The 22,598-nt window shown below is 46.4% G+C and overlaps 1 protein-coding gene across 7 annotated transcripts in view; it reads left to right on the top strand.

Annotated features, from left to right (window-relative positions):
• The window catches only part of TSHZ2 (teashirt zinc finger homeobox 2), a 909,619-nt gene that overhangs the window by 600,899 nt on the left and 286,122 nt on the right, over positions 1–22,598 (top strand). Inside the window, exon 1 of one of the 7 annotated variants that reach the window (XM_081557270.1) lies at positions 7,683–7,776. The exons of the other annotated variants lie outside the window; for them this stretch is intronic. The gene's annotated coding sequence lies outside the window, so the exon portion shown is untranslated. Of the gene's footprint in view, positions 1–7,682; positions 7,777–22,598 lie in introns of those variants that run through there. 7 annotated transcript variants of the gene reach the window in all.

The raw sequence follows: 22,598 nt of genomic DNA on the forward strand, positions 1-22,598 counted from the left end.
AGTGGGTAGCCTTTCCCTTCTCCAGGGGCTCTTCCCAACCCAGGGATTGAACCCAGGTCTCCCGCACTGCAGCCAATGAATACATTTTATTTAAATAGCTATATATTTATTTTTACACTTGTATCTTATTTATGGTGAACCTGAGTTTCATTCATGATGTTGACTATAACATCCTCTTAAAATAAATTTAATAAAATGTGTGTGTGTGTGTTTTTAAGTGGGATGGTTAAAAAACAAATCCCAAGTCAATAACTAGCTATGGCACAAAAAATGTGAAGATGACATACAAATGATTGAAGCCACACTGGCAGAGACTCAAAGTCCAAACTCCTCAACACATCATTAAAGATAATGCCCATGTTGGTTCCCCCAAAGTACCAAAAATTAGCCTTCATGCCTGCCTATCCCAGCCTTCTACCAAGTTCCTTCAACAAGAACTTCCTTCTCACTTTTATTGACATCAAACACTTTGCAGTTTTTCTAACATGTTAAGGGATCACATTTGTGTACCTCCTCCTCTCACACCTCAAAACACCAACCGCTTTGTCTAGGTTGTGTTTGTCTACCTGGTGGACTTCTATACATCCTTCAAAACCCAGTTCACATGTGCCAATCCCTGGGAACTCTTCTCCAAGTTCCTCAGATAGAATTCACCAGGCCTGTGTTCCTGCAGTCTGCTGTGTAGCTTTTCGCTCTCCATATTCTGGCTATCAGAGTATCCTTCTCCACCCGCAGAACTAATGAATCTCACAAGGCTGTATCAATCTCTGTGTCTCCCTTGGCCACTGGCAGGCACAGTGCATAGGAAAGGGCTCATCTATTTACGGCCCAAATGGAGAAGCAAATGGCTGAGTGAATCGAGGCAGACTCTTTCTGCAATGGGTGGGTGTCTGTCGGAGAGGGAGGTCTCACACACAACTCACCTGCCAGGAGGAAGGAAGCTCAACGTGCCATCCCCCCTGCTAAGTGGGTCTCAGGACGTTGTTCTGACAGTTTCTCAAGCTGCTGAGCTGCAACTACCTTTCCTTCTTTAAATTACTCTGAAACGTTTACCCTTCGCAAATGGAGACGCATGAGCCCAGGTCCTGCGTGTAGCACTCGTTAGACATATGATAACTGCTCGCTCTCCACGTCTCCCCCTCCCGGACTCCTGGCTTCCCCGGAGCAGAGGCCGAGTCTGTCTCGCTCACTGCAGCGCCCACCTCTTGGACAGGGCCCAGCACAGAGCAGTACTTGGTGCTTCTTGAATACGTGGCATCTGAAGACTCCATCAGTTGGGTCGTCAGGCTATCTCAGCTTTTCTTTGCAGATGGAGACGTGCTTGGTGGGGTGAGAAACCCAGACTGCCCACTTCCGGGGAGGCGCCTTCAGACCAAGGGCTCGCTCTCGGCCACGTCTCAGCGCTCTGCTGCCCGCCCCACCGTGGCCCTGTGTACTTTCCCGGAATACTCCTTTCATTCCCCAAATTCCCACTGTGCTTTACACGCGAATCAATCGACTTCCGTGCACCTGGCCAGCAAGTACATAGTGATCGAAAATGCAACCTTTAGTGCCAGATAAAGGGCTTAGCAAGAGTGGCTAGCACATGGCCGGGCTTCAAAAGCGTTATTACAGTTTACAATAATTTATCATTATGTTTACATTCCTAATGATAACACATGTCATGTGCAAAACTTGGTCCTCTCTTTTTTGGTTCCTTTGATAATTTTATGCCCAGTCCTTAATCCATTTGGCTGTTTTCTTGGGATTCACACTAGACACTACCTATTGTCTATAGTTGCCTTCAGAAGCTTTTTTTGCATGTTTTTCAGCATTTAAACATTTTGGGAAAAAGACAAAATTTATCTGCTCTCATCCTCTTCATTTTTACTCAAGCATTTCCTTTTTCTCTGGCCATATTTTGACCTAGCTGGATCTCAGAGTTGCTAGTTAGTCCTTCATTCATTTATTCATTCATTCATAGAGTAAATATTTATTAAGTACCTACTCTTCTATGCCAGGTCCTGTTCTCAGCTCTGTGAGTACAATGCTGAAGAAAACAGAAACAGCTCTTGCCTTCATAAATAATTAATTCAAGTGAGGAGACAGACAAAAATAAGAAAACAGGAAATATATATATACATATATAATATGTGTAACATCAGTATGTTATAATAGTATATCATAGTATATTAATATAATATGATACACTATCATATGAGTGTTATGAAGGAAACCAAACGACAAAGAGTGACTTTGACCTCAGTTGCACAGTGAGTGGCTGACTGGTTTAATTCCATATTCTGACCACTCCGCAGCAATAGATCCCTGTCTTACCTCATGACGCATGCTAGCTCTCCATTGACCTTTGTGGGTTTCTAGTCTGATCAATTCACCTGACCTACTGGTGGTAGCTCTTAACTCTGCATCTCTATGGGTGTAGAGAGACCCAAGGGGGCAAAGCTTGCTAGGAAGACTTCCAGAAGAGGGTGAGCTGGGGGAAGGTGTGGACCACCTGGACCTCCATCTCTCCCCAACTCGTCTTTTGCCACATCCTTCAGTGAAGAAGCTTTATCTCTGCCTGTCAAAGGCATGTTTCAGCCAAAGAGAAGTTTCCAGAGGTACTCCTTTGCACTGTGGAAATGTGATTTAGCACAGCACCCTACCTGAAATCCACGGTATGGGTATATTTGCTGCGTGCGCATGTTTGAACCATCTGAAGTTAGCCATCATGGGGGTTCTGGGTATAGGTCAGCCAGCCAGGCGGCACCTCCAGGGTCCCCAAGGTCAAGGGCCCCTGCAGGTCCCCAGCAGAAAGCAGAATGAGCTGCTACAAGCCACCAGCCAGCGCCCCGCCCCCCCGAGTCCTCTGATGCTGCGAAGCCCGTTTCCCCTGGCGAAGGTTGGGAGCCCACGACGTCATTAGTGTCCTTCCATCACTTCCTCATTAGTTCTTAGACAGTGTTTTAATGACCGCTTGAGAGGCTCGCGTCCTGGCCTCCTCCTATTTATGATCCCCTCCGTGTTAATGTGCACTTAATGAGAAATTCTTGTCTTGCTTGTAAATCCTGTAGCCGGCATTCAATTTATTGACAGATGTTTGCTTGGATCTCTTTAAAATTACTTCATAAATCTTCCAGGATAAAAGGCCTCAAGTTCGGTTATTAAGATGGGGCCTTGCTGACAGTTTCATATTTAACTGTTGAGGACTGGGCTGTCAGGACGGTGGTGGGGCGCACGGCCGAGGCGCGCCGTTTGCCGAGTTTTCCGCACCGATCAGGGCCCTCCCTGTGAAGTGTGTCTACTGCCCCTCGTAATCCCTTCAGTTAACTTCCAGGTGACCTCGCCGAGCTTCGCACTTATTCGTGTAGCGTATCAGCGTGTCAGCGTGATGAAGTGTTCCTGCTGATAGGAGCTAAGGGCTCGCAAGCCACGGGGCCTCCGTGCCCAGGAAAGCTGTTGACGGGAGCCGGACGCTGAGGTGGCATTTCCCACGGCCGCCGCTGGAAACCTGGGCGCCGCGCCTCCACCTCTGGAGCCGCACCGGCGGGAGTGCGGGAAGGGGCCTGCCGGCAAGTTTGCAGACCACGGTCATCCTTCGTAGCGGCGGGCTTTTCGGCGCCATCCCTGTATCAGGCCAATGCTTCTTGTCTGTTCTTGTCAGTGACTAAAAACTCACCTTCAGAGTTGTTAGTCTGAAGGGACAAACGAACGAAAGCAGTGGCGAGACAGGCAGCTGGCTCACGTGATGACCCGCGGAGCGGCCCTCGGGCCTGGTTCGGTCCACAGAGTGAAGTAAACTCTGGGCCACTCTCTTCGGAATGTCTGCCTCCCTCTGCCTTAGCTCCGCCCTCAGAAGCCCTGTGGTGGCCCCAGAAACCCCTCAGAGCTTCCCGATCCGTGTCCGGCAGAAAAGGACACCGCCAGCTTCGCTTCCAGATGACCACGGGAAAGAACGCCTTCTTGGCCTCAATGGGCCTGATCGGGTCACATGGCGACTCTTTAACCAATCGCTGTGGTCAGAGAGAAGCTATTTTTTGATTGGCTAGTTCTGAGTCACATGATGAGCCCCACCTAAAGCAGTGGAATTAAGACTAAGGAGTGGGGTCTGCTGGGATTCCCAGATGGCTCCATGGTAAGAATCCACCTGCCAATGCAGGAGACGCAGGGAGACGCTGGTTTCAGTCCCTGGGTTGGGATGATCCCCTGGGGGTGGAAATGATGACAATCCACTCCCGTATTCTTGCCTGGAATATCCCATGGATGGAGAGGCCTGGCAGACTCCAGTCTGTGAGGTCGCACAGGGTCAGACGCAGCTGAGCACACACGCACGGTGGGATATTGCAGGGGCAGCGTGGGGTCTTATTCCCCCGGGAAGGTGGAACCGGGCCAGGCAGCAATGCAACAAATGTTCAGATGTCTCCATCACTTTCAAAGCAACATCCCGCCTTGTCTGCTTCTTTCATTTCCTTCTGAAGAGTTGTTACAGGTTGACAGTCTCTGTTCTAAAACAGTCATGGTTGTGACCTACCCCATTGGAGAATATTTTCAACAGAGTAAAGTTCAGAAAACCCTAGAGAAGCCACGCCTAGAATCGCGAAGTTCCTCAAGCCCATCCACAAGCTCATAACAGTAATAGGATGCAGAAGAGAATTGTTCCATGCAATCCTATTACAGATCAGCCCGTTTGCATGTAAAATGATAATGAGCCTTTAGACCAAAAATAGAGTGTTTTTTGCTTACTTGCTGGCATCTTGTCACATTGCATCGCTTGAACTGTGTCAGATCGCATTGGGTGACTGTTCCTTCCATCCAGCACTGACGTGACCCACGGCTTTGCAACCTTTAAGACAAGTTTGGGGGTTTTTCTCCCCAATCCAATTTTTTGCACAAGTGCTGTTTACCAGATGAGGCATATGTGAATACGATTAGAATTGAAAACCCATCTCCCATTTAAGCCAGAGTTTATTAGGGGGCCTGTGGGAAGGAATACACATGACGCATTTACTCACAGCCCCTGACAGGCCTCAACAAGGGGCCGATCCTCACCCAGAATCTTCCATGTTTATGGAAATCTGAGAGTCACAGTTTCCTATGCGGAAACTTCTGAAAAGTTTAGGGCACCGTTTATAGCTGCCAGCTGGACGGCAAGCTTGGTCTTAATATTCTATGGGACCAACTGCCCACACCGCTGGCAAACATAGTCTTCACTGAAATGATTGTAATAATCTTGATTTAGCATTGCCTTGTAGTAGTAACAGCTAGCACTTGTATAATGTTTGCTGCATGCCAGTTGCTCTTCTAATTCATCACTGTATCTATTTTCACTCCTTTAATCTTCAGTGGCCCTGCATGTTATGATCATTCCCTGTTGTAACAGGGAGGAAACTGAGGCAGAGAGATGTTAAGTAACTTGCCTAATGACTCATAATTCATGGAGCTGAGACACTCACACAGTTTGGCTGTTCATCTGTGCGCCACATGTAATGGCCCGTATCATGAGGTTATACAGATAAACACATTGACTCAAGATCTATGGTACTAAATGGTATTAAATGTATAACAGATAAGTTAAATGTTACATGTATAAGTCGTATTTATTATATATTATACTTATTATATTTATTGTACATTATTGATGATCATTTATTATATGTTACATATATGATATCATAAATAGTATAAAATTTTCTCCTTATTGAGTCAAGATGCCATAATTCAGACAGGTTACAATGGTTTAAAAAGGGAGATGAAAGAAAAAAGCAATAGCAAAATTAAATATTATTAAAACAATAAAACTAAATTAGGAGAAATGTAATTTCACAGAGATGTATGCAACTAAAATCTAAGCGAAAATTTAGGCCTGAGCCTCCTGATAGATAAAGCCTAGAGGGGTTAAGTGCAGAGTGATAATATTTGTGCCAGTGGCTCAGCTGGTAAAGAATCCACCTGCCCAGGTAGGGACCACAGGTTTGATCCCTGGGTTGGGAAGATCCCCTGGAGGAGGAAATGGCACCCCACTCCAGTATTCTTACCTGGAGAATCCCATGGACAGAGGAGCCTGGCAGGCTACAGTCCATGGGGTTGCAAAGAGTTGGACACAGCTGAGGGTGCACACCCACCCACCCACACATACATCCAAGTTTCATGCTTGGGTCTCAAGACAAGCCCCCTAGGGATTTCTCTCATAGTTCCTCAGAAGAGGACATGGTGGAAGCAGTTAGTTATAAGCAGCTTCACTTTCCTTTGAAGGAAATGAGAAGAGTGGGGGATGAGGGCCTGTAGAAATTCCATGTATTGATGCGAAAACAGCAGAGCAATTCTGTTTCCCGGGCAAGGCTTTCAGTGCCTCTGAGTTTGTTTTCTTCTCTGGACAATGTGCTGTCTTGTTTGTGTTCCTCCAGAAGAAGACCTGGAGACAAGAATTTAAGTACAAATACATGATTTGGTTGTTGATCCTAGGAGCCACCAGAGGCGGGTGGAGAAGTGAGACAGGGAGGAGATGGGTGTTACTGCAGCGTGAGGAGCAAGCAGTCTACCCCCGTGGACGCCTGGAGCTCGACGCTGCCAGGGGACCGGGAGCCAGTGTGCAATGCGCATTTCAGGGTTGTCCAGGTGAGGGTAAGTGTGCTGGGACAGTTGTGTGCCAAATCCCCGTCTTCCATGGCCTCAGGGCTTCTGCCTCGGGCATTCCTCTCCAGCATTTCCAGCTTGTTCTGTGGGCAAACCGGAAATGCCCTCAGAACTGGACAGCTGCCCTCAGTCAGAGAAGCACAGACTTTCCGAGGAGTCAGGCCTGGTGGGGAGAGGACTTTGCCTAAGAAATACAGACTGTGTGTTCAGCTGCTCAGTCATGTCTGATTCTTTGTGGTGGACTCTTTCTGACTCAAGAACCCGTTAAGCTCCTCCGTCCATGCAGTTTTCCAGGCAAGAATACTGGAGCAGTTTGCCATTTCCTTCTCCGGGGGATCTTCCCGACCCAGTGATAGAACCCACATCTCCTGCATTGGCAGGTGGGTTCTTTACCACTAGCACCACCTGGGAAGCCCAAGAGATATGGACAGGGCACTATCAAAGTCTAACGTGGGTGCTAGTGACTCTGCCTCCTAGGACTACTGTAATGCTTGAATGAGATCATGCATGCCTCTAAAGCACCTGGAGTACTGTCTAGCTTAAACAAAGTCTTAAAAGTGGGGGAAAAGCATATTGCTCACAAAACAAAAAAGACTAGGAGGAGATCTTGAAGCTTCAGGAAAGAGTAGATCCAGGTGCTCAAGCGTGTTGGGCTGGGCAGATGAACAAATGTGAGCGGTGTGTGGTGAGCACAGCGACTAGCCTATGTAAAAGGGGTCAGAGTTTGAGCCCTGCTGGATGGCAAAGACCATGTCATCTCTGTGGTCCGTTTCCAAGATAGCCTGATAAACAGATCCATTCCGAGACATTCAAAACAAGGTCAAATAATCAGTGAATGCATTGAGGGCGTGGGGGGAGTGGAGTCAGAGGGTGTAGAGTCAGGGTGGGGCATGGGGCGTGCAGCATTGGAGGGTGGGGGGCGATGAGTCTGCAGAGTTTGCATCATGCAGTTCAATCCTCCAGTTGTGTGATGGACGGTTTCATTTCTCCGCGGGCTGTTTTGGCATTGTGTAGACACAACCTAAATTGGTGCCTGCACCGCCCACTAATCACGCTCCGAGAGAGGGAGTGTGGAGTTATTGAAATCCCCAAGCAGCACTTTGGCGCACACGCTCTCTAACGCTATCAAGAGATGAAGGAGCCCTTTGAAATGAGCTTTCGAGAGTGAGTAATGACCTTCAGGACGTGGCGCGAGGATTCTTTTGAAACTGGTGTATCTTGATGGATGATTGAAAAGCTGCTGTCTTTGGTATAGTTTTTGCGGTTTTATATTTGGGGATGTGTAATAAATAAATGTGTAATTGCCCTCAACATGATGCAAGACCAGGAGGTGAGCCTGAGACAGAAAAGTCCTGTAAGGGCATAAAATTTTATTAGGAGCCCCAGTGATAGGCAAGGCAGTGCTGTGTGAACAAAGAACGGTCTGTCTCAGGATGGCCAAGATGGAATCCAATAGGATGAACACCACATGCCACCAGCTGGTTTGTAGGGAGGCAGGGAGACTGGAATAAAGGACAGGTACTCTCATGCTTTACATCCTTATGAAAGTAGTTTCAGTGTCCAAATTGATAACAGTAATGCCAACCAAAATCCTCTATCTTGTAATTCTGCAGATTAAATAGTACTTATCAAGCATTTGTGGTGGTGTTCTAACTAATGGAAAAGGCTACATTTTGCAGTGGCCTCTAATTCTTCTTAATTCATTGAGATCTTTTCTTTTCGCATTTGTGTGTGAAGATGAGTTTTTGTGCCCAGTGTATTAATCATATAGTTTTTGTTTTTATTCTTTTTGATCACACTTGAGCTTTGTGTGTGTCTGTGTGTGTGTGTATACATATATATATATATATATGCATGCATGCTCAGTTGCTCAATTGTGGCCAACTCTTTGTGACCCCATTGACAGTAGCCCGCCAGGCTCCTCTGTCCATGGGATTTTCCAGGCAAGAATACTGGAGTGGGTTGCCATTTCCTTCTCCAGGGAGTTTTTCCAACCCAGAGATGGAACCTGTGTCTCTTGCATTGGCAGGTGGATTCTTTACCACTGTGCCACCTGGGAAGCCCACTGTATATGTGTGTGTGTGTGTGTGTGTGTGTGTGTGTGTATGTCTTCCATTGTAATTCCCATTATTGGCTTTCTACATGGATAAATATGTCTGCATCTTCCAAATTAACATTGATCTCTGTTGGCAACAACTGATGGGTGAAAGACTTAGATAATATATATGGTGTCTAGAAATTGGGCTCAACTTCCTCTTCATCCCATGTTTTATTGGGGAGGTCAAAGAATGTTTTTAACATAGGTCAATAAACTCTACTAGAATTTAGAAGATCTGTACCTTAACATTTTGCCATTATCATCTGTAAGGAGGGCATAGACACAATAGTTTAATTTTAATCCTGCTATCTTCAATTGAATTTAGAACCTTAAATGTTCACAAAGGTTTAATAATATTGTTGAATAAATGATAGTTTCAGTTCAGTTCAGTCGCTCAGTCGTGTCCGACTCTTTGCGACCCCATGAATCGCAGCACACCAGGCCTCCCTGTCCATCACCAACTCCCTGAGCCCACCCAAACTCATGTCCATCAAGTCGGTGATGCCATCTAGCCATTTCATCCTCTGTCATCCCCTTCTCCTCCTGCCCCCAATCCTTCCCAGCAACAAGGTCTTTTCCAATGAGTCAGCTCTTCGCATCAGGTGGCCAAAGTTTTGGAGTTTCAGCTTCAACATCAGTCCTTCCAATGAACACTGATCTCCTTTAGGATGGACTGGTTGAATCTCCTTGCAGTCCAAGGGACTCTCAAGAGTCTTCTCCAACACCACAGTTCAAAAGCATCAATTCTTCGGCGCTCAGCTTTCTTCACCGTCCAACTCTCACATCCATACATGACTAATGGAAAAACTATAGCCTTGACTAGACGGACCTTTGTTGGCAGAGTAATGTCTCTGCTTTTTAATATGCTATCTAGGTTGGTCATAACTTTCCTTCCAAGGAGTGTCTTTTAATTTCATGGCTGCAATCACCATCAGCAGTGATTTTGGAGCCCAGAAAAATAAAGTCTGACACTGTTTCCACTGTTTCCCCATCTATTTCCCATGAAATGATGGGACCAAATGCCATGATCTTAGTTTTCTGAATGTTGAGCTTTAAGCCAGCTTTTTCACTCTCCTCTTTCACTTTCATCGAGAGGCTTTTTCGTTCTTCTTCACTTTCTGCCATAAGGGTGGTGTCATCTGCATATCTGAGGTTATTGATATTTCTCCCGGCAATCTTGATTCCAGCTTGTGCTTCTTCCAGCCCAGCATTTCTCATGATGCACTCTGCATATAAGTTAAATAAGCAGGATGACAATATACAGCCTTGACGTACTCCTTTTCCTTTTTGGAACCAGTCTTCTGTTCCATGTCCAGTTCTAACTGTTGCTTCCTGACCTGCATACGGGTTTCTCAAGAGACAGGTCAAATGGTCTGGTATTCCCATCTCTTTAAGAATTTTCCACAGTTTATTGTGATCCACACAGACAAAGGCTTTGGCATAGTCAATAAAGCAGAAATAGATGTTTTTCTGGAACTCTCTTGCTTTTTTGATGATCCAGCGGATGCTGGCAATTTGATCTCTGGTTGCTCTGCCTTTTCTAAAACCAGCTTGAACATCTGGAAGTTCACGGTTCACGTATCGCTGAAGCCTGGCTTGGAGAATTTTGAGCATTACTTTTCTAGCGTGTGAGATGAGTGCAATTGTGAGGTAGTTTGAGCATTCTTTGGCATTGCCTTTCTTTGGGATTGGAATGAAAACTGACCTTTTCCAGTCCTGTGGCCACTGCTGAGTTTTCCAAATTTGCTGGCATATTGAGTGCAGCACTTTCACAGCATCACCTTTGAGGATTTGAAATAGCTCAACTGGAATTCCATCACCTCCACTAGCTTTGTTCGTAGTGATGCTTTCTAAGGCCCACTTGACTTCACATTCCAGGATGTCTGGCTCTAGGTGAGCGATCACACCATCGTGATTATCTGGGTCGTGAAGATCTTTTTTGTACAGTTCTTCTGTGTATTCTTGCCACCTCTTCTTAATATCTTCTGCTTCTGTTAGGCCCATACCATTTCTGTCCTTTATCGAGCCCATCTTTGCGTGAAATGTCCCCTTGATCTCTCTAATTTTCTTGAAGAGATCTCTAGTCTTTCCCATTCTGTTGTTTTCCTCTATTTCTTTGCATTGATCGCTGAGGAAGGCTTTCTTATCTCTCCTTGCTGTTCTTTGGAACTGTGCATTCAAATGGGAATAACTTTCCTTTTACTAATTGCCAAAATTTAATTGTATCATTTCTGAATATCATTGGAAAAGAGATGTTGTTTGATTGTTGGTTATCATCTCCATTTTTTTAATATTTTAATATGATTTGTCTGCAACTAGGATTTCTCTTTTTTTCAAACCTGCTATGATTTTCCAGTATCCAGTTCAGTCATATCTATGCACAGGGCCTGCACAAAAGACACAGTGGCTCAGCAAGATTTTATTTTTGTTATGCAGCTTGTATAGAGGCATTTACACAAACCTGGTAAATACAAATGTCCCTATTGGCAACCCCCTGAATTCCTGTAGCTTTTGCATCCTATGTCATAGCATTTAGTATTTAATTACCTACCAACTTCACTTCTTCCCCATGAATCTCATGAGTGTTGTTTTTCTTTGGAGTTTTGATTTCAAACTTCTACAACAGTGGTTCTCAACGGGGGACTTTTGTTTCCCAAGAGACATTTGGCATTGTCTGGGGGCATTTTTTATTGTCACAACTAAGCAAAAGGTCGGGGAAGGGTGGGCTGGGGTGCGGATAACGCTAGCATCGAGTAGGGCGAGTCCAAGGATGTTAGCAAATACCTGGCAGTGCACAGGACAGCCCCACAGCAGAGAAGTATCTGATCCCAACATCAACAGTGCTGAGGCTGAGGAATCTTGCATAGAAAGAATTTAGACATCTATTTCTTAGCTTCCTGTCTTGGATTGAGTACAGACCTGACACCCAGTAGGTGTTCAGATTCAACTTGATGAGAGTCTGAGTTTGCCTTTTAAATCCGAACTGCAAGTGGATCTAAGTGCAGAGGTTTTCAATAGAAGGAAAAGAAAAGGTGTTTGCACTCAGTACCTATAGATCATGGAGGTGGGGGAGGGGAGGAGTGTGATACAAAATAGGAAAAACTACAGATAAAGCAAAAGAAGCCACCTCCTGCTCTTTCCTGTGATTGCCATCAACATAAAAAGGCAAGGTTGTTAATCTTCAGGGGACAATCTTTGTATGGAGGGACTCCCTTGGGGGCACTGAGAATTTTATTGCTTTTCGTTGGGGGCAGCGTCAAACGGGGTAATTTAGGCTTGACAAACAAATCTTGACTCACTTTTTTCCGTGGCTCCAGAAGGAACATAGAATTCTCACAGAGCAGGGGCCAACCCCTTCTTCCATCAATCACCAGCTGTGGGTGAAAATTTGGCTAATACGCAGGGCACCGCAAAGAAATAACCAACGGCAGAGCTGACTGCAGCTCTCCTGCCTGCCAGCTTCTTCACAGATACACGTTTCTCCTTCTTGCTTTGATCTCACCCTTTTTTCTCTCCTAAACTAAAACTTTTTCAGTCTCTCTTTCAGACTGTGTCTCAGGCAAGGCCTTTGGAGCAGGACCCTGACAATGCCCCGGTCAGCTCTTTCAGTTTTTTTTTAAGTTGATTTCCTGTTCTGGTGAGCCATACATCACCGCCGTCCCCGTCTGTGCTCCCTGGCTGTGACAGAATGAGAGGTGTCATTTATCACCGGGGCTTGCGGAGGGCTGTGGGAAGAGGGATTGAAATTTTTTCTGGAAGGCCTCTCCGTGTCTAGCGGCTGCCAGATCATTAAAAAGGGGGCTTTCCAAAGAACCTTGTGTGTGATGTGATTGCACTTACTGTCAAGGAGAGGCTGAAAGACAGAGGAAACATCAAAGGGGAGCAGGAGAAAGAGGGCGAGGAGAGGGAGAGCTTTCTGCCAGGGGCGTTTCAGGCTCCGGAGTTGCGCAGGCGAGGTCCTGCGCAGTTCCGTTTCCGTGTGTGCATGCTCAGCGAGGCCTCCAGAGACTTCCCCGCGGCTCCCGGGGCCCGTGAGGAAGCTGAAACAGGAAACCTCTTTCACAGTACTTCTGCACATCACATGTTATGTAGGGCCCGGAGACAGACTGTGTGCTGTGTGGGGTACGGCTTGCAGCAGAAGTGTTGGAGCGCTGAGGCAGGAAAAACCCATTTGAACAAAGGCAGAGGATCCCAGTAAATCTCCGGGCCAAAGTGAGACCTACTGGCGGGTTCCTTCTCCGGAGACACTTATGGCATTCTGTTGGCATAAGCACACTCGGAAAATGCCCAAGAATATCTTCTTCCAGCTTCCCTCCTTTTGGCATGAAGTTTGCCACCAAATGGATCTCCAGGGATGGGAGGATAGACTCTCCTCATCTGGTTGTTTTTTCGCAAGAGCAGTGTTCCCCTTCTACTCCCGGTGCTACCAAAGTATTCAAAACAAGTCGACATTCACACAGTCCTGTCTCTGTGGCAGACACGATGCTGTGTGTCTTACACACTCACTTTACTCTTCAGGGCAATCCTGTGGGAAGGGTGCTTCTATTTTGGAGGTGGTACTGTTGAAGCACAAAGAGGTTAAGGAACTTACCCAAGGTTGCACGTTTCTGGGCAGAGCTGGGATTCTAATCTGGGTGGTTTGGTTCCAGAGCCTATGTGCTCTTTGCCTCTGGTTGGGAGTGTGAAGGACGAACACGGTGAGGAAGCCCCGTGATTTTTGAAGCTTCTGGCTTGCAAATGTAATCATGTTAATTTAGGAAATTAACAACTTAATAATGACCCAAATCAAAGGTCAGTGATTTACAACCAGGGGGTCAAATCCGGCCCACAATTTGCTTTGTACAGCCAGTGATCAAAGAATAATTTTTACATATTTTAAATAGTTGAAAAAATTTTACGGAAACTAGTTTCCTTGTTTGTTATGTAAGTACCTGCACCATAGCCTCGATTTTGCCTCTTGTGCTACAGACTCTAAAATATTTACTTGCTGGCTTTCTACAGGAAAAATTTGCTGACCTCTGACCTGAGGTAGAATCAGCTACAGAATTTAAAGAAAGAAGAAAAATGTGGGAGGAAAAAAAAGAACAAAAAGCGAAAAAGAGAGAGGGGGGAGATAGGGAGGGAAGGAAGGAAAGAAGGAAAAAAGGAGGAGGAAAAGACAATTTCAAAAAGAAAAGGGGAAAAAAGTCTCCATTAAAAGCTATTCGGAGAACGAGGATGCTCATCTGCGGAGTCCTGAGGCCAGCAGAGACCCTGGAATCGGACCGCTTATGCACACTCGTGTGGGAAGGCTAGCCTTTCAACATAAGTTTTCCTTGACTGGTTTTCCACAAAGCCTGCTGCTGGGGGAGACAAATTAGCTATTAGGTAATCTAGTTAATTGACAAGTGACTTAACTAATTACCCTAACATGCTTATTAAATGTTACCTTTCCCATTCTCAACACGTTGTTAGCGCATTAATTTATTTAAGGCCTTATCATATCACTCCCCCTTGACAGCATGTTCCTGTTAAAGCAGAGGAAGCATGGGGTGTGCTTTTTCTATCATTATTTCTCTCCTCTGTGGTTGGAGTTGAAAGAGAGAATTAGGAGCTAGTGTGTGAGGAGCCCACCCCGATCAGCCACGATGTCCAATTATACCGGCACAGGGTCACTCAGATGGATCGGGAACGGACTGAATAAAGAGATAATGTGTGTTACCAAGCCTCACGGAAGCTGAGGGGAACCTAATTTGACTTTTGACTGCAGCCTTTCATAGCTGGGAGGGCTGGCATCTTTATTTACACCCATTCACAAACCCCCTTGTTCTTGAAGCAGATGCATTTTGAAATTCATAATTTCTCAGATCTTAGAAAGAGAATGTAGTGCATTTACCAGATATCAGGTAACACTCTCAGTAAGGTTGAGAAAGCCATCTTAAACTTACACAGATCATTCCATGATAAAACATTAACATTACTGGGTGAGACTTTTTTTTTTAAGTTTTAAAATGAAAAATCAGTTCAGGTCTGATTTTTCTGCTAAATGAATTATGAAGAAAGAAAATTTGGTTTTAGAGCTCTGAGAAGTTTGGAATTGTAGGTAAGGTATCGTGGACCGCTGTGAAGACATCTATAATCACGTGGCTTTTCTAATAACTACTGCCTTCTAGTTATTTTATAACTTTAATATTGGTCATAGGTAATATTATGGAAACAGTTTGTGATTTTTCCTCAGCATAATGTGAAATGAAGCATAAGATACATATATAGAAGGAGGGACAGATACCTGATCTAACATAACACAAACAGACTCATTTTGAAACTGATATTTTCATAAAATAAGAATTAATATCAGAAGATTGGAACTAAATACAAATATGATTTTCTGTTTAAATGGAATTGGAGGGCAGGGTGGCCGTGAAAGATGTGAAGCATCATCTGGTCCAAGGTTCCCAAACTCCAGTTTCTGAGACATGAAGGCGCTGTGTTCCAGGAGCCCAGGATGCTCTTTTGCTTACATGAAGCATTCATGAAATCAGGATGCAACCTCCACTCAGCAGTGTGCACGTTTTGATTGGCGATGTATTCTTTTTCTTTCTTGACAGTAATAAAGTATTAAAAGCATCTTAAATCAATTCACTATAGCAGCAAGGTGAGACAGAGGACCTAGGGTAACCTGGGAGCTTGTACTCGAGCTGTAAGGGGCTCATGGGAGCTAACCCTAACCCTCACCCTAAACCCTGACCTTAATCCTCAACCCTGACGCAACCCCAAACCCTAACAGGATGGCTGTTGCCCTGCAGACCCCAGATGGCCAATCTTCTGATCTTTTGAGAGAAGCAGAAAAGCTAGAGATACAGATGTGCGATCTAATAATATTTAAATGTTGGCATCCCCCTTTCGATGGACATGAACTTGGGCAAACTCCGGGAGATGGTGAGGGACAGGGAAGCCTGGTGTGCTGCAGTCCACGGGGTCATGAAGAGTCAGAACCGACTTGGCGACTGAACAACAATTAAGCCATCATTTAATGCAGCCCAAACAAGTCAGGTCTACAGGGTGGACCAGGCCAACGGCCCACAATTGCCTAGAAGGGTTTCATGAGTTGATTGATCAAGATCACTCAGCTTACGTGTGATGTCGTTGATGTCTGCGTCCAGAAAATCTCCTCCTATGGTTTCACTTTTAGTCTGATTCTTTCAAGTGGTGTTGGGAGAGGGGTGGGTTGAAATGATTTTTAAATGTACAAGTCCTGAAACTTGGGAAGCTCACAGAATAGAGGGAGGTTACTCAAGGAAACAGATATTTACAACATAATGTAATCGTGTACATGATGGTGTTTACAATACGGTACGGTGCTACTGGGGCCATGGGGACCTGCAGAAGAACGGCCTCACTCAGCCCTGGGCAGCGAGGAAAGGCTGCTCAGAGAAGGTGTCCGGGCTCAAAGAGGAGCAGGGGAGGGGGGCGGGGGGGGCGGAGGGCAGAGTGCCCCAGGTAACGAGAGCGTGTGCGAGAGGGTCTGGGATAGATCATTTCAATAGCATTTTCCTCAGAACACTTTTCTTAAAAGACTGAGAGTTCCATAACATGGTCAGGACACATTGTACAGCCTGATAACACCCCATAGAACTCAGCTGACTTGGGAGGAAGTTGACAAGAGAGGGAAGAACAGCTGCTCTGGACACGCCCTGTAACGAGGCAGCAAGGCGAGCGCTGGCTGTCTCCAGTCTGGGGTCTTATCAGAGCTCGGAGAGTAAGACCAGCTCTGCAGCCCAGCCGAAGCAGGCAGTGGCCTGTATGCAGCGCTAGGCAAGGGGCCCCGTCCCCAGGAATCTCCTCCGACAGCTGCACGTGACTCTCTCCTGCTTGGACTCGGTCTTCAAGGACCACATCCAATCATGTATTGGGCTGTTGGGGTTCTTAGAAGCCTAAGTGACTCTCAGTCACTCAAACGAAAAGGAAATCCCCTGGAGGGTTTACTATTAATAGTAACTCACAGAATAGATGGAAAAACTGGACAACCAAGCTTGGAGACAGGCCAGCCTCAAGACATGCTGAGTCTGGAGAGCAGGAGCTGTAGACCAGTCCGTTTAGGCGCCGTAACTGGTCTGAATGTCCAAAGACGTCTGTGTTTTCTTGTCTTCTCTGCACAATGGGCAGATACTACAGAGTATCCAGTGTGTTCAACTGGGTCACTTAGCTTCTTGCTGTTGTTGAGTTACTAAGTCATGTCCGACCCCATGGACTGTAACCCAACAGACTCCCCTGTCTTCCACTGTCTCCCAGAGTTTGTGCAAACTCATGTCCATTGAGTTGGTGATGATTTCTAGTCAGCTCATCCTCTGCCACCCCTTTATCCTTTCTCTCCATCAATGCTGAATATTCATTGGTAGGACTGTTCCTTAAGCTAAAGCTTCAATACTTTGGTCACCTGATGAGAAGAACCAACTCATTGGAAAAGATGCTGATGCTGGGAAAGATTGAGGGCAGGAGGAGAAGGGATCACTTAGTTACCGCTGTGCTGTGCTGTCACTCAGTCGTGTCCGACTCTGTGTGACCCCATGGACTGTAACCCACCAGGCTCCTCTGTCCATGGGGATTCTCCAGGCAAGAATACTGGAGTGGGTTGTCATGCCCTCCTCTTAGCTATTGCTACATTAAAAAAAAAAAAAAAAACAAAACAGAATTTAGTCGCTTAAAACCAAACATTTAGTTCATGATCCTACAGGTGAGGAATTTAAGCTGAGAGCTGGCAGCTCCTGCATGTCTTCCAAAGAAGTGACAGTTCCCCACGTGGTCTTACATCCTCCACTGAGCTGGACGGGGCCCATGGTGGTGTCAGGGTTCTGAGAGCAAAAACTCTAAAGGCCTCTATTAGTCAGAACCGCACTGTGATCACTTCCATTGCACTGGACAAAGTAAGCCCACCTCAAGCAATGGAGACATAAATGCTGTATCTTGGTGGAAGGAGGTTCCGGGCCTCACATGGCAGAGGGTGTCTGTATAGATGGGCCACTTACCATGAATAAAACCACCCCAGTTACGGTTCCAGGCCCTATGTAAGCCTAGAGGGTATGAAACTTGAGTAAGAGGCTTATCAGACTATATCTAACAGGGATTAAACAATTCCCTAGGCTTCCCTGGTGACTCAGTGATGAAGAATCCACCTGCAATGCAGGAGACACGGGTTTGATCCCTGGATCAGGAAGGTCCCCTGGAGGAGGACATGGTAACCCACTCCAGTATTCTTACCTGGGAAATCCCATGGGCAGAGGAGTCTGGAGGGCTACAGTCCATGAGGTCGAAAAGAGTCAGACATGACTGAGCAACTAATATACACAACCAATGCATGTTTGGTCAGATCTCCAAGCGTTTAAAGGCCCCTGAATTTTTCCGAGGATCCTGAAAAGAGGTGCACTCCACACCCCACAGCCCAAAGTCCTAGTGTGTGAAAGAGTAAAGAGCTGAACACGAGTGAAGGCACTGAGCACACACACGGTCACAAATGGTTCCCCAAAGGAAATGTCAGTTCTGTTTGGAAATGAGAATGACTTAAGTAATCAAAACCAGTAAGTGTTTTTAAGGCGTTGTTCCCATGTATGATCTGGTACAAGTAAATGTCTTTTCCCTTGAACAGTTTCTGTTTTAGTAGTAAAGTATAACAAAGTAAAGAGATAAATCATAAACGTAGGTCTTCTCTCCCTGGAGGGTCAGGAACTGCCACCTTCCGTGTGCAGCCACAGTGGATGCTATCTCATGCCTGGGGCAGAGATCCAAACAGTGTGGTCCCCCACCTCTTGATGCAGATATCAATTTCTAAAATCTATGATGAAGTTAGTTAATACTCACCTTTTCTGGACTACTCCAGCTCTCACTAACCACTGCTTTCTTTGAAACAATACACTGAAATCTGGAGGACGTTATGATTTCCTGGTCCAATCACTTGCTTCATGTATGAAATTGCTTAATATCGCTAAACCTCTGTTTTCTCATCTGCAAACCAGGTATAGGAATGTGTGTGTGTGCGTGCACGCTCAGTTGCTTCAGTTGTGCCAGATTCTTTGCAAACTCATGGACTGCAGCCTGCTAGGCTCCTCTGTCCATGGGATTCTCCAGGAAGTAATGCTGGAGTGGGTTGCCATGCCCTCCTCCAGGGGATCTTCCTGACCCAAGGGTGGAGCTCTCATCTCCTGCATTGCAGGTGGGTTCTTTACTGCTAGCCTCCAGCGAAGCCCATGAAGTAATTTAACATCTCTAAACCTCTGTTTTCTCATCTGCACACTGGGTATAGCAGTGTAATGACCTCAAAGTGTTATTGTGAATAGTAAATGAGACAAAATATATCAAACCCACAGCATAGAACGTGGTGAATAATGTGTTCAGCACTTTCGCTTGGATTATCATCATAATCATTATTGACATTCATTTATCTCCTCCACAACCCCCCGCCCCTTTATGGTACATAAACCTTACCTGCTATATAAAATGTGCCTACTACCAAAATGCAAGTTATGGAAAAAAAAATAATTAATATGTGTTAGATTTTTGTTTCTTCTAAGACAGGTGTTTGAAACTGTATTGATTTCTTAAAGTTTGTCAGTGAGTTAAATAAAGGTTAATGTCTTTTTCTGGCAAATACTTACTGAGTGCTTATAGGAGAAGTACTTGGTGAGCTCACCGGTGGTTCTGCTGGGAAACCAGGCCCTCACTGTCTTGCTCCACATGGGCCATTTGGATAATTAATGGTGTGAAGTATTGTTGAAGCATTGCGAGGCAGGAGACACCTGACTATTCGACTGGATGATGGGAGGGCTACCAGGTGGGAGTGGTTTTTGCTAAACCAACAAGAGCCGAGGCTGTGACCTGAGACTCTTGACAGAAAGGAGCCTTTGCTGAAGGGGAGTGAGGAGAGGGCTACTTCCGGAGCCTGGGGAGGGTGTGGCCGCATTTACAGGACCGCCTCCCAGGGGCTACCACCTTCAGTAGAAGGACCCAGAAATCATGGCAACCTGGCCCAAAAAGCCAGGGAAACATAGGTTCCCACCTCCATCTCCTCTCCCAGCCCATCATCTCCTTTGCATGAACCCAGATGGAGAAGCCGGAAGACATGGGGTGGAGGGGACGCAGAATCCTGGTGACCTGATCTCAGGTCAGCCTGCCGAGCACCAGAGGAGGACGCAGAATAGACGTGCAGGACGAGCAGAGGGCTCCTGGGACGAACCACCGGAGACTGAGGGGAACTGAAGCTGAACTGTCTTCCCACGGCGAGGAGCTCCCATTCTGAAAATGACTTCACTTACTTAGGACCTGGGCCCAGGAACGACTGCAGAGGGTGTGAAAACCCCAGTTATCTGGGGGAATTTTGCATATTTCACTCCCTGAAGTGGTTTAGCGGGTAGGATCTAAATGAGAGTCCAGTTAGACGCTGCATTAGCCCCAGAAGACAATGACAACACGATCCATTGGTTAAGGGGAAAGTCGTAAATCGTAGATTGTCTGGGCCACAAACTGTAGCCCACAAGACAATAGTGACTCCAGACGCGTTTCCAGCGTTTCTCAGAACTTTAATCAGTAATTAACTTTTAGTCAAGTATTAGAAGGCTTATTACATTTGGCTCTAAATGTCTGGCTTCTCTTCAAGTCAGGAAATCTGGCCGCAGGAGGCCCATTTTCTCGTGGGAACAGTGGCCGCAGATGAGGGTGTGAGACCTCTGCTCACCGTCTTCATCGGCCCTATTGTCTCCCGCGTCGTTTTTATTGTTCTTCTACTCAGCATTTCTTAAATTCATTAAGTGCTTGTTTATCTGCTTTGGCTGCGCTGGGTCTGGCTGTGGCGAGCAGAAGCCACTCCATGGTGTGGACACAGGCCTCTTCCTGTGGCGGCTGCCCTTGTCTCCGGACATGTGATCTAAGGGGCAGGCTCAGTAGGCATCATGCCCACGCGTTTAGTTGCCCCGCGGCATGTGGGATCTTCCTGGACCAGGGACCGAACGCGGGTCCTCTGCATTGGAAGGTGGCTTCTTAACCACTGGACCACCAGGGAAGTCCCCTGTTCAAATTTTATATAATGTTTCTCTCTATCCACACCTGCGCCGACCCAGCGAAAGCTAGTTCAAGAGGCCATGCGCTCTGAGCAAAACTGGACAAAACCTAAGTGTCTGTGGAAGAAAAGAATCCTCCTATACGTCCACATGCCAAATGATGGTGTGTGCATGGAAATATTACAACCCAATCCCGCAGACTCCCATATAACTGAAAGATTATATGGGTGGGGGAAAGATAGGAGAGGGTGATACTAAAGGAACCAAGGAGGAGAGAATTTGAAGAAATTCTGATGAGGACACACTGTGTGTTGGACATAATGCTAAGCACAGGCATACTTAGGTCACTAAGATGCAGCTCCTAAGGAGTCTAATCTACTTAAAGTCTAGCAGGAGGAGAAAGACACGTAAAGCAAATACCGCCTTAGAATAGGTTCAGACCTAGTTGGGGACAGAGGAGATAAGGAGCAAAAGAAAAATGCTTCATAGGGAGCCGATGCTTCGTTTGAGCATCGAAAGATGGCAGGTTTGCTTCAGATAAACCGGGTCGAGGAGGAGCGTGGACAGCACCTCACACAGAGAGGACAGTACAACCAAAGACGCTAAGACAGTGAACAACATGATTTGTGCTTGAAAACTGAAGAGTTTTGCTGCGTGGACTGTAAAACGCAAAGGATATGGTACAGGGAGGGGACCAGGAGATAATGCTGGAGACGGAGTCCTAACGCTACCCCGTATTCCCTAATGGAGCACTCTGTCCTTATCTTCTGGGCAGTGGGCACCCAGCTAATGCCTGCTGAAGGCTGTTAAGCATGGGGCGGGAGTGCCAAGAGATGTGAGGGGGAGGGCTCGTTACTTCATTAAACTCGTCTTTGGTGAAAGATTCTTTTTAGGAGTATGAAAGGTGACTTTAACGAATGCTAGACTTGATCCCAGAAAGTCAGAAGACTCTTGGAATAGTCCAACTGAGAAATCATGAGAGCCGAACTCGGACAGTAGTAACAGGGGCTGGAATATTGGAGATGGTAAGAGCGTGACGTGGTGAGGGGGCGGAAGAGACTGGGTTGACCTTCCATTCTAGGCTGAACGACCAGACGGGCGGTGGTACTAGTGACCCTCAGAGGGGACCCAGAATGAGCAGCAGTCGGCTGTGGGGCAGGTCTGGAGGAATGGGGCTGATGCTTGTAGTTGACAGAGTCCCTCGTCTGTCTCGCCGGCTGGTTCTTGCAGGCACCTGAGGGTCCCGTCCCCACCTTAGAGCCCCGTCCCTTTGCATTTGAGCCACGCTTTCCAGGAGCAAAGCACTTGTAAACCTCATCAAGAACCTTTAGAAACAGCAGAGCCAAATTTGTCACCCCTTGAATGGATAAAGAAGTTCAGATAAGGCCCATGATTTCCCCAGGGTTACCCAGCATTCAAATGTCAAAGCTAAACCTAGGTCTCAGGCTTCCCTGGTGGCTCAGTGGTAAGGAATCCACCTGCCGATGCGGAAGATACGGGTTTGATTCCTGGTCTGGGAAGATCCCACGTGCCGCGAGGGCAACTAAGTCCAGAGCTGTCACGCACCACAGCTATCAAACCTGTGCTCTGGAGCCTGAGAGCCTCAGCCACCAAGGCCCACGCTCTCTAGAGCCCATGCTCCGCAGCAAGAGAAGCCCGCACACCGCAATGAGTGGTCCCCACCCCCCCAAACTAGGGAAAAGCCCATGCAGCAGCAAAGACCAGCCCAGCCAAAAATAAATAAATAAATAAAGTTATAAAAGAAAAAAAAAACCCCAGGTCTTGTGAAGCACAAAATCCCATGATTCAGGGAGAGAGTCCTAGCTTGCGTAGCCCAGGAGGAAGACAGTTGCTGAAGTGTG

The sequence above is a fragment of the Giraffa tippelskirchi genome, chromosome 13 (assembly GCF_054371585.1).
Source record: "Giraffa tippelskirchi isolate mGirTip1 chromosome 13, T2T-mGirTip1v1.2.pri, whole genome shotgun sequence".
NCBI lineage: Eukaryota > Metazoa > Chordata > Mammalia > Artiodactyla > Giraffidae > Giraffa > Giraffa tippelskirchi.